At 42.7% G+C, this 12377-nt stretch overlaps 1 long non-coding RNA gene across 3 annotated transcripts in view; it reads left to right on the forward strand.

Annotated features, from left to right (window-relative positions):
• The window catches only part of LOC141131714 (uncharacterized), an 85899-nt gene that overhangs the window by 47759 nt on the left and 25763 nt on the right, over window positions 1-12377 (forward strand). For all 3 annotated transcript variants that reach the window (XR_012242807.1, XR_012242806.1, XR_012242805.1), the window contains one exon: window positions 9572-9647. This is a non-coding gene — a long non-coding RNA (uncharacterized lncRNA). The remainder of the gene's footprint in view (window positions 1-9571; window positions 9648-12377) is intronic.

The following is a 12377-nucleotide window of genomic DNA, read 5'->3' on the forward strand; positions in this document are numbered from 1 at the left end:
CTGAAGCAAGTACGAGACTGCAGCTATTGGCTACTCGCTATTGAACTTCCTTTTCCTAGTCCCGTCGTACGTGTTGTACGTCACCGCGTTCTAGACGGTCGGACTTTGGTGTAATCGTGTGTAGGCAAGACAGTTTCAGCGGAACTCCGTCGGAAAAACCTTCAGAGTTTATTCCGATGGAAAGACTGGTCGTGTGTACGTGGCATAACAGAAAAAAGGCAAGATCATCTGCTTTACTGCAGATTTTTACCTGTTTTTTTCCTGTATGTACAGGCCAATGCAATATGCCCCTTAAACAGTGTGCTAGGTGGAAGAATCTGCCCTCTAAAACCATCGTTGTATTCAGCAGAAAACTGTATGCTGATACTCCTGTAGATTTGCATTTTCCTTACACGGTTTATTGCGAAAGAGGAAAGGCTTATTGCAATAAAGCTAAGGACAGTGTTGAGAATGCCTAAAACCTTGTTCTGCATTGACCCCAAGAAAAGATCTTTGAGCAAACTACATGAAAGGGAGTTTTGGATTGTAAATAAGATACTTTTAGATGTTATTAAGAAAAAAAACGCGCTAGGTCAAAAATAATAAACATTGAAACATATGTAGAAATATTTGAATTTCACAGCAACTGTAAACCAAAAATAAAATAAAGTCCAAAAGCGGCAGCTCACAATGTGACAACACAAGCATACTGTATAAAGGGAAAAAAGGCTGCGCTATAAATGGGAAGTCCATACAGTGGTTCTTGGATGGACGATAATAGTTCAATCAAGTGACAAACACCCAGGTGAATCGGAATAACACACGTGCCACCACCTGAAGAAAAACCTGCTTACCCGCTAGCAGGTAAATCGGGCAATTGGCTTAAACCCAGCCAGGGCCTTTCCTCATAGTTCCTGACGAACTGACGGACAGGTTGGATGCAGGATGATATAGATAGGATAATCAGACTCCTCCCGGCAGCACAAGACCTTAACCAGACCTCAAGACCCAGCCACATATAGAGGAAGAGAAACCATCCATAGCGTAATACTTTTTGTTATTCTAAAGAAATCCCTTTGTGTTTCCCTGTGCCTCTGTGTTCCCAGTGTGGGATCTGCTGTGGTCTACATGGAGCCTAGAGCACAGTAGAATATATCGAGATAGCCTAACCTTTGACATTATAAGCACAGGGCAGTTAAAGCGGAGTTCCACCCAAATTTTGAACAATATCTGTATGTATTCTCTTCCTTGCCTAGATGCTGATATGCCGTTTAAAAAAATTTAAATCGTCGTAATTACCTTTTATTTTTCTATTCTTCTTTGCACTTCCTGGTTCTCCTCCCGTGGGAGTAGGCGTGTTTCTAGCCTCTCCCAGACTCCTGGGAGCTAGTCTCAGGCTTCCCAGGATGCCACTGAGCATGTGCGGGAACGAGCAGTGAATGCTGGGAGCACAGCATTCACCACATCCAGGAAATAAATGCTTGTGGGCTTCAAATGCCCACAATGAAGATGGAAACCGCCTGCAGTGAATAATATAAGTTATTCTTTCCGACGAAATCTGACACAGGTGGACATATTACACACAATACGTGAGTATGTAATGCTGAGAAGAAAAGTTTGTGAATGAACTAAAAAAAAAGGATAGATAGGTGGACCCCCGCTTTAAACAGAGCAAAGGCATGATGGCAAGCCTTGATTGGTAACTTTACTGGCAAACAAGTCCCCCACATTCATACAGGCTCTGTACTTGTTAAACAAATTATTATACTGTGGTCTGGTCTGCCTGTGCATTGCATGGGGAGGGCAAAAGACAATTCATGGGTGCATGTGCCAGAGTAGATAAGCTTTTTAACAAATCTCTTATGCTGGAGCTAAAATGCTGCACTAATGTACAACATGAATTAATTGGCTGTTTCAGTTCAGTTAAAATAACAGTATACCACAATGGTAAACATAGTAACAAAAGGGCCCCTGTGTTAGAACAAATTTCTGGCTCCTTATTAAACTACTGGCCAAAGTACAAATACTTAGATAGATAGGTAGATGCAGATAAAGAGTAATCTTTATTAGAACATGAACTCTCCAACTGAGATTAGACAGCAGACACCCTATTTACTTCCAATCCAAATCAAATCATTAGGATAGGGTAGACACATTTTGCATGTGTTAGTGAAAGAATTGATGTAGGTGCTCTCCGCCCACAACAAGACTTGGACTTTACAAACCAAAAACACTTTTAAGGCATGAAAAAGAATGTCTCCAGTTTCTCACCAAGTTTAAAAGTGAGCAGTATTCAGATCTATGCAACAGAGAGAGTGGATGCAAAAACAACCTGACCCACAATCAGTAAAAAAGGCCCTCCGTAGTCCCAGTGGGTTCTTATGCAGCAAAACAGCATGCACACATTGTATTTTGCCCCTAACATGCCACATAGAAGAGGACCTGCTTAAATGGCAGGGATAAAATTTAGCCAAGGAACCCAGTGGCTAGCAGCACTAGGGTGGTCAGATTGAATCCCAACCACGACACTATCTGCATGTACTGTAGTTAGTTTGTTCACCCCGTGCTTGTGTGTGTGTGGGTTTCCTCCGGTTACTCCAGTTTCTACCCACACTCCAAAGACATGCTGGTAGGTTAATTAGCTCTTGGCTAAATTGTCCCTAGTATGTGTATAAATGTGAGTTAAGAATCTTAGATTGTATGCTCTTTGAGGGCAGTGACTGATGTGAATGTACAATATATATGCGTAAAATGTTTGTGCTATATAAATGCCTATAATAAAAATAATAGCCATTAACAAATATCATAGAATGCGTGTAAGTGCACTATTTCTTATGAGTTAGAATTTTCTTGAACTAGAAAAATGTTTTCCAAATCTTTGGCAACAGCAATTAAAGTTTGTTTCAATTTTAATTGCAAAAAAGGCTCTACATCTACAGTATATTGCAGGTTTCATTACAAATGCTTTCCCTCCTGTTGCCCATCAACAGGATCACTAGAATTCTGTTGATGGGCAAATTGACATATACCGCTTGCTTTAGATATCAATTTAAAATTCTGTGATTTCAGGATTCATTGACAGGTGCATTTGTACTGCAGCTGACTTCCTTCTGACCGCCTGTGACCTGCTTCACGTTGCTTTTGCATTTCTATAGACTTGTATCAGGAGGTAAACAGTTCTAAAGCCCATTGATATGGGGTCCTAGAATGATAGTAGCAGTCATTCTGCAACATTTATCTGAGCAAATGGTCCTAACAAAAGCATATGCTAAGCATTATATTAGATAACCTATATGTCAAATTTACAGCCAACAGGTCTTCAAAGACCTTAACATTCACAGAACAAGAAAGCTACTGACTATTAAATAACCAAATAAGCCAATGACCTGCTAAAATGAAGAAAAAAAACAGAAAGAAAAAATCATGCATATTATTTCATCTTCATGGTGTATTTACAAGAAACATTTGGTTAGCACCAGTTTTACTGGTCACTACGTCATATATTTTATACGTAAAATGTAAACCCACTGATTTTCAAAAACAGAATAAAATGAATGCTGTATAATACCAAATCGTTCTTCAATGTTTTATATGATACTTACAGTACTGGGGCAGATACAGAAAAAGAGAACCTGCACTTCCCACCACCACCTCTGCCTCTTACTGATCCCACACCCCCACCACTGATCTCCTCCCTATCCCCCCCCATCATCACCTCTGTTGTAGTGGTGATGGGGGATAGGGATGAGATCTGTGGTGAAGGTGGGGGGATGGGATCAGTAAGAGGCAGAGGTGGTGGAGGTTGGGATCGATTGCAATGCAAAATGTCACTTGACTTACCGCCAATCAATCGATTCCCGGACCCCTCAGAAATGGGTAGATGGGACACACTCAGGTACTCCATGCAGTCGCAGAGGGGAGAGCTCCTCCCCCGCCTTCACTCAATTGATGTCAGCAGACCTGCTAACTTTATTTTTCAGTGTCAGCCCCGCCTCCCTACATTGTCTCTGGATAGATGGGGGCGGGGCGGTCCACAGTCTCTCAGCACTGCCTCTGCCTTCTCTGTCTCCCCTCAGCGGGTGAAAGCCCCCCTCCCTGCGGCCATGGCGGAACGAACCACTGACACATGACGCCCTCACCACAGCAGCCAGAATGGACACACACACACAACACAGGACAGTCAGGTGGGCCCCTCACATGGGCGGTCGGCGGATGGGCCCCTCACACTGATGAATGGGCGGTCGGCAGGCCCCCCTGAAGTGGCTGAACTACAGGGCCCAGTCGCAAGTGCAACTGCTGCGACCCTGATAATTCCGCCACTGACCTGAAGATTCATTTAGTCTCAAATTGTGAGTCTGGATGGAGTAGGTAACACTCCCCAATGTGTACAGAGAAGGTTATGCCAGTTATGCCAGTTGAATTTACTTATGTAAGCAATGCCGTAAGCCTGTATAATTAGAAACCTTATAACATACAAGAACTATACAAGCCTCTTTATACGCATGCACCAGTGACAATCTCATCATCTGTTTTTTTATTTGAGGTTTTTATTGTTTTTTACTTAAAGTAGAAGTTCACTCAACACTGAACTAAACTAAATCTTAACTTAAACCTGTTCCCACCCCCATCCTAAGCCCTATACTAAGTAGTAGAGGAAAGATGCTTATACTTACCTATTCTGAGGGCACTCTGTCCCAATCACATGATCTCCTGAATGGCCGGCTTCAGTAAAGAGGAGAGAATGCCGACAATGGCTGCAATGTCTGTGTGGTGACGTCACCCATAGGCTTACTATGGGCCATCCATTGTCAGGTGTCCCTCCTCTACACTGAAGTCGGCACTGGGAGCCAATCTGAACTGGATTGCTCTGAGAATAGGTAAGTATAAGCATCTTTCCTCTACAGGTTAGTTAGTATAGGGTTTAGAATGGGGGTGGGAGCAGGTTTAGGTTTAGATTTTTTTGACTGGACTTCTACTTTAATGTTGATATGGGCTTTATTTTAGATTAACCACTTTTCTACCAGTGCTGTTTTTTTTTTTTTTTTTGGGGGGGGGGGTTGGGTTTTTTTTAACGCACATGTTAAACTCCTAATTTTTTACTAGAAAATCACTTTAAACCCCCAAACAATTATATATTTTCTGAAAGCAGAGACCCTGTAGAAGACAATGATTGAAGTTTTTATGTCACATGATATTTGCAATATTTATTTATCATATATACTGTGTATTTCAAATATATACTTCATTGAATTTTACTGCACACAAACACAATATTTAATTTTTTTGGTTAAATGTAAAATATGGGGTTTCATCAAAGTAACATATACCAAACATGCCAAGCCTTAACATTTTGCATATCTGTAAAATGGCAAAAAAATCTTTGGTACCCAAAATGATCTATATGTGACATTTTAAAAAGCCTTTACAAATTATCAGTTTAAAGTTAACCATGAACTATGGCCCTAGAATTATTTTTTTTACTCAAATGTTTGTGGTAATACAGGCAGTCCCTGGGTACGAACATTCGAGTTGCAAATGACTCCTACTTACGAACGGAGGTGGTGTGACGTCACTCCCGGCCAATTGCCCTCCACACTGGTTCCAGATACCGCCGAGCATCCATCTTGCAGCGCCGGACAAATCCCACACTGCAATACTGCATGGCTACAAGAGCCCCAAATAACATGACCGCACTCGCAGAAGCACCTGGAACATCCCACATCACTGCACAGGCTGGAGTTACACTTAAAAAATGTACTGTTCCAACTTACAAACAAATTCAACTTAAGAACAAACCTACAGTCCCTATCTTGTTCGTAGCTTGGGGACCGCCTGTACCTCACATATGTGTGGCACGATTTATGTAGACATGCGTGCCCTATGTGCATGTTTGCATTCATATGAGTATGGGGGTGACAGAGGTGCTTTTAATTTTTGTTTTTATTTTTTAAACTTAACTTTATTGCTATCTCAAGGAAGATACCAAGCCCCCTATGTGATAGCTTGGGAAGTTGACAGGTCCCCTTTATGGAGGGTCTATTAGACCCCAAGGGGTCTAATAGGGGTCTATTAGACCCCAATGTCTCCTTTGCCCTGCATTGCACTGCACTGCAGCTGATTAAGCACATATCATGCTTGATTCGCTTTTTCCCAGCTACAGTAGTCTGAAATGACAGAAGTAACAAAACCCTCCTTGTATCTGGGTTCATTAGTACAGAGGGGATCGAGGTACAAAATTTCCGATCTCATCCTGCTTGGCATCCTGAAACCATTTACCCTGTTCCCAGCCTCCATGGAGGGACAGGAGAGCCTGAGAACCATTGCAGGCGGCACTGGCAGGGGGGGAGGTTGGAACATTTAGTGAACTGTTAAAGTGGATGGGCAGCTCTCTGGATCACATTTACATGAGAACCAAGACTTGGCTGTGACCTCTTTTTGCAGCAGCAGCAAGGCTTCCCCATTTAAAAAAAAAACTGCGCCTTTGTTTCAGGTGAAGAACTTTGGAGTCTCCATTTATTTTGTTTTTTCTTAAAAAATGGATTCAACTGCTTTTTGCAGCAGCAGCAGCAGCAGTAGCAGCAGCAAGGTTTCCCTTAAAAAAGTGAGCTTTTGTTTCAGGGGTGAAAATTTGGAGTTTACATGTATTTTGTGTTTTTTAACCACTTGCCAACCAGCGACGTACTGGTACGTCACTGGATTGAAAGAGTGATATCTCGGTCATCACTGCAGCTGCAGCATTAATATAAGACCAGTGCTGGAACAGTTGAGAGCTAGGTGTGTTTCTTGGGGGAATCTTCCGTTGAACCTGTGGGGACGCATTAACCTTATCAAGATGGTTTTTCTCCCTAAGTTTAATTATCTTTTCAGGAATTCACCGGTTTGGTTGCAGAGTTCCTTCTTCCGAGACTTAGACAAATGTATTAGAACTTTAATTTGGGGGGGCTCCATGCCACATTTGGCTAGGTCCACCTTGTGTCTTCCTGTGCGGTGTGGGGGGCTGGCGTTGCCTAACTTTCAGGTACTATTGGGCAGCCGTTTTGGTGTCGATCTGTTGGTGGTTTGCCCGCTCAAGGGCCAATGCAGCTGTGTGCCTGGAAGCGACCCTCTTGGTTCTCTCAGCGTGTTGGGAAACCTGGTGTATCGGGGTCCCAGGGCCTGCGTCGGCCTGCTGCTCCCGACTAGGGGGACTCTTATGCCCCGTACACATGGTCAGAAAATGTGTGATAGGACCTTGTTGTTGGAAATTCCGACCGTGTGTAGGCTCCATCACACATTTTCCATCGGATTTTCCGACACACAAAGTTTGAGAGCAGAATATAAAATTTTCCAACAGCAAAATCCGTTGTCGGAAATTCCGATCGTGTGTACACAAATCCAATGGACAAAGTGCCACGCATGCTCAGAATAAATAAAGAGATGAAAGCTATTGGCCACTGCCCCGTTTATAGTCCCGACGTACGTGTTTTACGTCACCGCGTTTAGAACAATCGGATTTTCCGACAACTTTGTGTGACCGTGTGTATGCAAGACAAGTTTGAGCCAACATCTGTCGGAAAAAATCCTAGGATTTTGTTGTCGGAATGTTCGAACAAAGTCCGACCATGTGTACGGGGTATTAGGGTATGGGGGGTGGCTAGGAAACGATTTCACAAGTGGAACTCCTGGTCTCCATTTCAGCCACTCTGGGGGAACCCTAATCTCCCACACTTTTGAACCATCCCAGATCTGCAGGTGTGGGCGAAACATGGCATCAGGATTCTTAGGGACATCATGCCGTTAGGGACATTACTTGATTATAAAGACCTCTCGGACAGGTTCCAGTTGCCTAGATGGATGTACTTCCATTACTGGCAACTAAGCCATGCCGCCAGGGCCCAAATTGTGGGACAGATAGCCGTGACTATGGATCCCATAGAGGAACTCATGGCCCAGGAGTACCTGTCCAAACCTCTCTCTTCCTTCTATTTATCGCTACTCAGCTTGGAATCTCCTAAGATAGAGCAGCTCTGGGAGGCATGGAGCAAGGACATTCCAACCCTGGAGAGAGAGGATTGAAACAAATATTTTGAGGATAGCTTGGGGCTGGTTATTTCCTCCAGAGATAAACTGATACAAACCTAATTCTTACATAGGGTATATTATACTCCACAGAGACTGCACAGACTGTTCCCCCAGAGGGATCCCTTATGTGGTAGATGTTGAACGCAGATTGGCACATACCTTCACATGTTTTGGAGCTGCCCCAAGGTAGCATGTTTTTGGGCGGCAGTTTTTGAAGTTATTAATGAGCGCCTCCAACTGTCCTTGGTGATGTCCCCTGAGTTGGCCTTACTTGGGATTCAGGAGGATGACCAGAGGCCCCGCTGTACTAAGCTTCTAGTTTCTTATTTTTTATACTATGCAAAAAGAGTCATACTACTGAAATGGAACTCCCCCTTTGGAAACATCTATCAATAAAGCCTTGCCACTTTATAAAATGACCTATCTTAATAGGAAATGTCCCAAAAAGTTTGAAGGGATATGGTTGCCGTGGACAGCGGGAGGATGCTAGGTGCCTTAAGGTGTGCGAGGTGGCTGTCCGCCTCCCCCCCTTTCCCCCCCTACTCTCCCTTACCTTTCCCCTTCCCTGGTCCCTATTCCCTTCCTCTCCCTTGCTGCACTGTCTTTAATTTGAGTGACCACCTGTGATTGTCGTTGAGAACCAAAATGTCAATTTCATAGTTACATTTAGATGTAAGTGGTACAGATTGTACAATGCTTCTATATTCGCTAATGCCTTACTGTAGCTGAATGCATGTACTTCTCTGCAGATTTGTACCAACCACCAATGTCTTAACTGTTGTACCATACTTGACTTTTCTATAATAAACTGAAATTTTTAACCGTGAAAATTCACCAACGTGTATTTTTTCCCCAAAAATTGTGTTTGAAAAACTGCTGCGCAAATAACGATAGTGATCACTTGATCCCTGGGCCGCTCAAAACAGCTGGGTACTGGGAGCCACAAATCGCTGTGTACAGTGGACACAGCAGTTTTGGGTACAGCTCCCTGCGTGCCCCAGGCTGGATCAAGTCCCTGTATGTGATTGAGCCTGCCCGTGCCGGTCGCCCACAGTAAATGTACTGTGGGCAGTCAGCAAGTGGTTAAAGTATAACTAAAGGCAAAACTTTTATTTTAGTTTTTGATAGAGTGGAGATAGATTAGAACAGTCTTTCAGTTTTTTATTGCTGTCTGTGCCCCCGTTAGGGAGATTCACCCTCTCTATGTGTCCTGTTTACCATTATCATTGAAAGTGAAACTAAAAGAAAATCCCAAATAGAGGGGGAATCTTCCAATGTCCTCTCACTTCCTGTTTTGGCTCTGGAACAGGAAGTGAAGGTAAATCCCCCAAGTGGGACTCAGATGGCAAAAAAAAACCTGACATGGGTTGTAACCTTACTCTATCCAAAACAAACAAAAAAAGTGTTGCCTATAGTTCTACTTTAACTGCATAATAATTGGTTATTTGTTGGCTTTCATATTAGATTGTAAGCTCTAACATGCAGGTTACAAATGCTTCTTATGTTTTATCATGTTCTCTTGTTGTCATAGATGAATGGATTGGGTGGAGTCATTCATCAATCCACCAACCTGCCAGTTCATCTGCAGCATTTCTGATCTCAGAATGGTAAGTACAAGGCTTTAAATCCTCCAGAACCTGCCTTAACCAGATGTCCCAGCTATATTTATACAGTTCATATACCACCCAGTTATAGATTTCCTCTATAGAGCCTGTCTCTAGATTAAAATGAATATCTTTTTCAGGGATTGGTTATAAAGCACATTAGAATATATTAAAGGAAGCCTGTACCAAACGAATATGGATTCCATTGTTCCTGAACTCAATAGTCTCTTACTCCCAGATAGCAAGCAATTGAGCTGCAAGTTTGAAAATGATTTCTATGCTATTGCTACACTTGCCAGGCTTCACAAGTTTGTTGCACAATTGCAGCAAGTCCGCATTGCATAACTCCAGATCAACTTTCTTTGCAAACATTCTGCAAGTCTTCTGCAGGTTCTGGTTTAGTTATATTGTCCAATAGTCATCAAAGGGTTCACTGTATCTGAATTTGGAAAAGTGTCAACTGGAACTTGTGCTTCAAGTGCTCTGCAAGTGTACAACTTGCTAGTAAAAATGTGCAGCAAGTTAACAAGACTTTCTATTCAACACTGCCACAAATTTGTGGCAAGTTATCCTTGCTATCTGGGCACAAAAAAGACCTTCTGATCTTACATTGACTTCTCTAACTATATGCTTGTTCCAGGTCACAGTGACTCCATGGAATTGGTATTTATACAGTGGGGACGGAAAGTATTCAGACCCCCTTAAATTCTTCACTCTTTGTTATATTGCAGCCATTTGCTAAAATCAGTTAAGTTATTTTTTTTTCCTCATTAATGTACACACAGCACCCCATATTGACAGAAAAACACAGAATTGTTGACATTTTTGCAGATTTATTAAAAAAGAAAAACTGAAATATCACATGGTCCTAAGTATTCAGACCCTTTGCTCAGTATTTAGTAGAAGCACCTTTTTGATCTAATACAGCCATGAGTCTTTTTGGGAAAGATGCAACAAGTTTTTCACACCTGGATTTGAGGATCCTCTGCCATTCCTCCTTGCAGATCCTCTCCAGTTCTGTCAGGTTGGATGGTAACTGTTGGTGGACAGCCATTTTTAGGTCTCTCCAGAGATGCTCAATTGGGTTTAAGTCAGGGCTCTGGCTGGGCCATTCAAGAACAGTCACAGAGTTGTTGTGAAGCCACTCCTTCATTATTTTAGCTGTGTGCTTAGGGTCATTGTCTTGTTGGAAGGCAAACCTTCGGCCCAGTCTGAGGTCCTGAGCACTCTAGAGAAGGTTTTCGTCCAGCATATCCCTGTACTTGGCCGCATTCATCTTTCCCTCAATTGCAACCAGTTGTCCTGTCCCTGGAGCTGAAAAACACCCCCACAGCATGATGCTGCCACCACCATGCTTTACTGTTGGGACTGTATTGGACAGGTGATGAGCAGTGCCTGGCTTTCTCCACACATACCGCTTAGAATTAAGGCCAAAAAGTTCTATCTTGGTCTCATCAGACCAGAGAATCTTATTTCTCACCATCTTGGAGTCCTTCAGGTGTTTTTTAGCAAACTCCATGCAGGCTTTCATGTGTCTTGCACTGAGGAGAGGCTTCCGTCTGGCCAATCTGCCATAAAGCCCCGACTGGTGGAGGGCTGCAGTGATGGTTGACTTTCTACAACTTTCTCCCATCTCCCAACTGCATGTCTGGAGCTCAGCCACAGTGATCTTTGGGTTCTTCTTTACCTCTCTCACCAAGGCTCTTCTCCCCCTATAGCTCAGTTTGGCTGGACGGCCAGCTCTAGGAAGGGTTCTGGTCGTCCCAAATGTCTTCCATTTAAGGATTATGGAGGCCACTGTTCTCTTAGGAACCTTAAGTGCAGCAGAAATTTTTTTTGTAACCTTGGCCAGATCTGTGCCTTGCCACAATTCTGTCTCTGAGCTATTCAGGCAGTTCCTTTGACCTCATGATTTTCATTTGCTCTGACATGCACTGTGAGCTGTAAGGTCTTATATAGACAGGTGTGTGGCTTTCCTAATCAAGTCCAATCAGTATAATCAAACACAGCTGGACTCAAATGAAGGTGTAGAACCGTCTCAAGGATGATCAGAAGAAATGGACAGCACCTGAGTTAAATATATGAGTGTCACAGCAAAGGGTCAGAATACTTAGGACCATGTGATATTTCAGTTTTTCTTTTTTAATAAATCTGCAAAAATGTCAACAATTCTGTGTTTTTCTGTCAATATGGGGTGCTGTGTGTACATTAATGAGGAAAAAATGAACTTAAATGATTTTAGCAAATGGCTGCAATATAACAAAGAGTAAAAAATGTAAGGGGGTCTGAATACTTTCCGTCTCCACTGTATATGAAAGTCAGAGATGGCATCCTCTGTATTTTTATCAGTATTCATCTTGTTAAGGCTGGCTTCACAGATATGCGTTTGCATCTTCCTGCAATTTTTCATTGCTTTGGGTAGGTACACTGACATGCGCTGCCATTACCATCAAACGCCCCTACAGCGAGCATTAACAGATCAAAAACAGAGGTTAACTTTTTATGAATAATGATGGGAAAGAGGTGCACATCCCTATGTGATGATATGTTCTCTTTACTGACACATCAGGGGTCTATTAGCCAACAGTTGGCTACAATAGCCAGGAGTGTGCGTAACCCCCCTGCGGTTGCTGATATATGACATACAGTAGTGATGGTGAAACAGGTAAAAAAGACCTTCAAGGAAAATGCTCTCCGAAGAAAGGCAAATCACACAGAGGATTTAAAAATAAA

Source organism: Aquarana catesbeiana, linkage group LG03 (assembly GCF_042186555.1).
Source record: "Aquarana catesbeiana isolate 2022-GZ linkage group LG03, ASM4218655v1, whole genome shotgun sequence".
NCBI classification, from domain to species: Eukaryota; Metazoa; Chordata; class Amphibia; order Anura; family Ranidae; genus Aquarana; species Aquarana catesbeiana.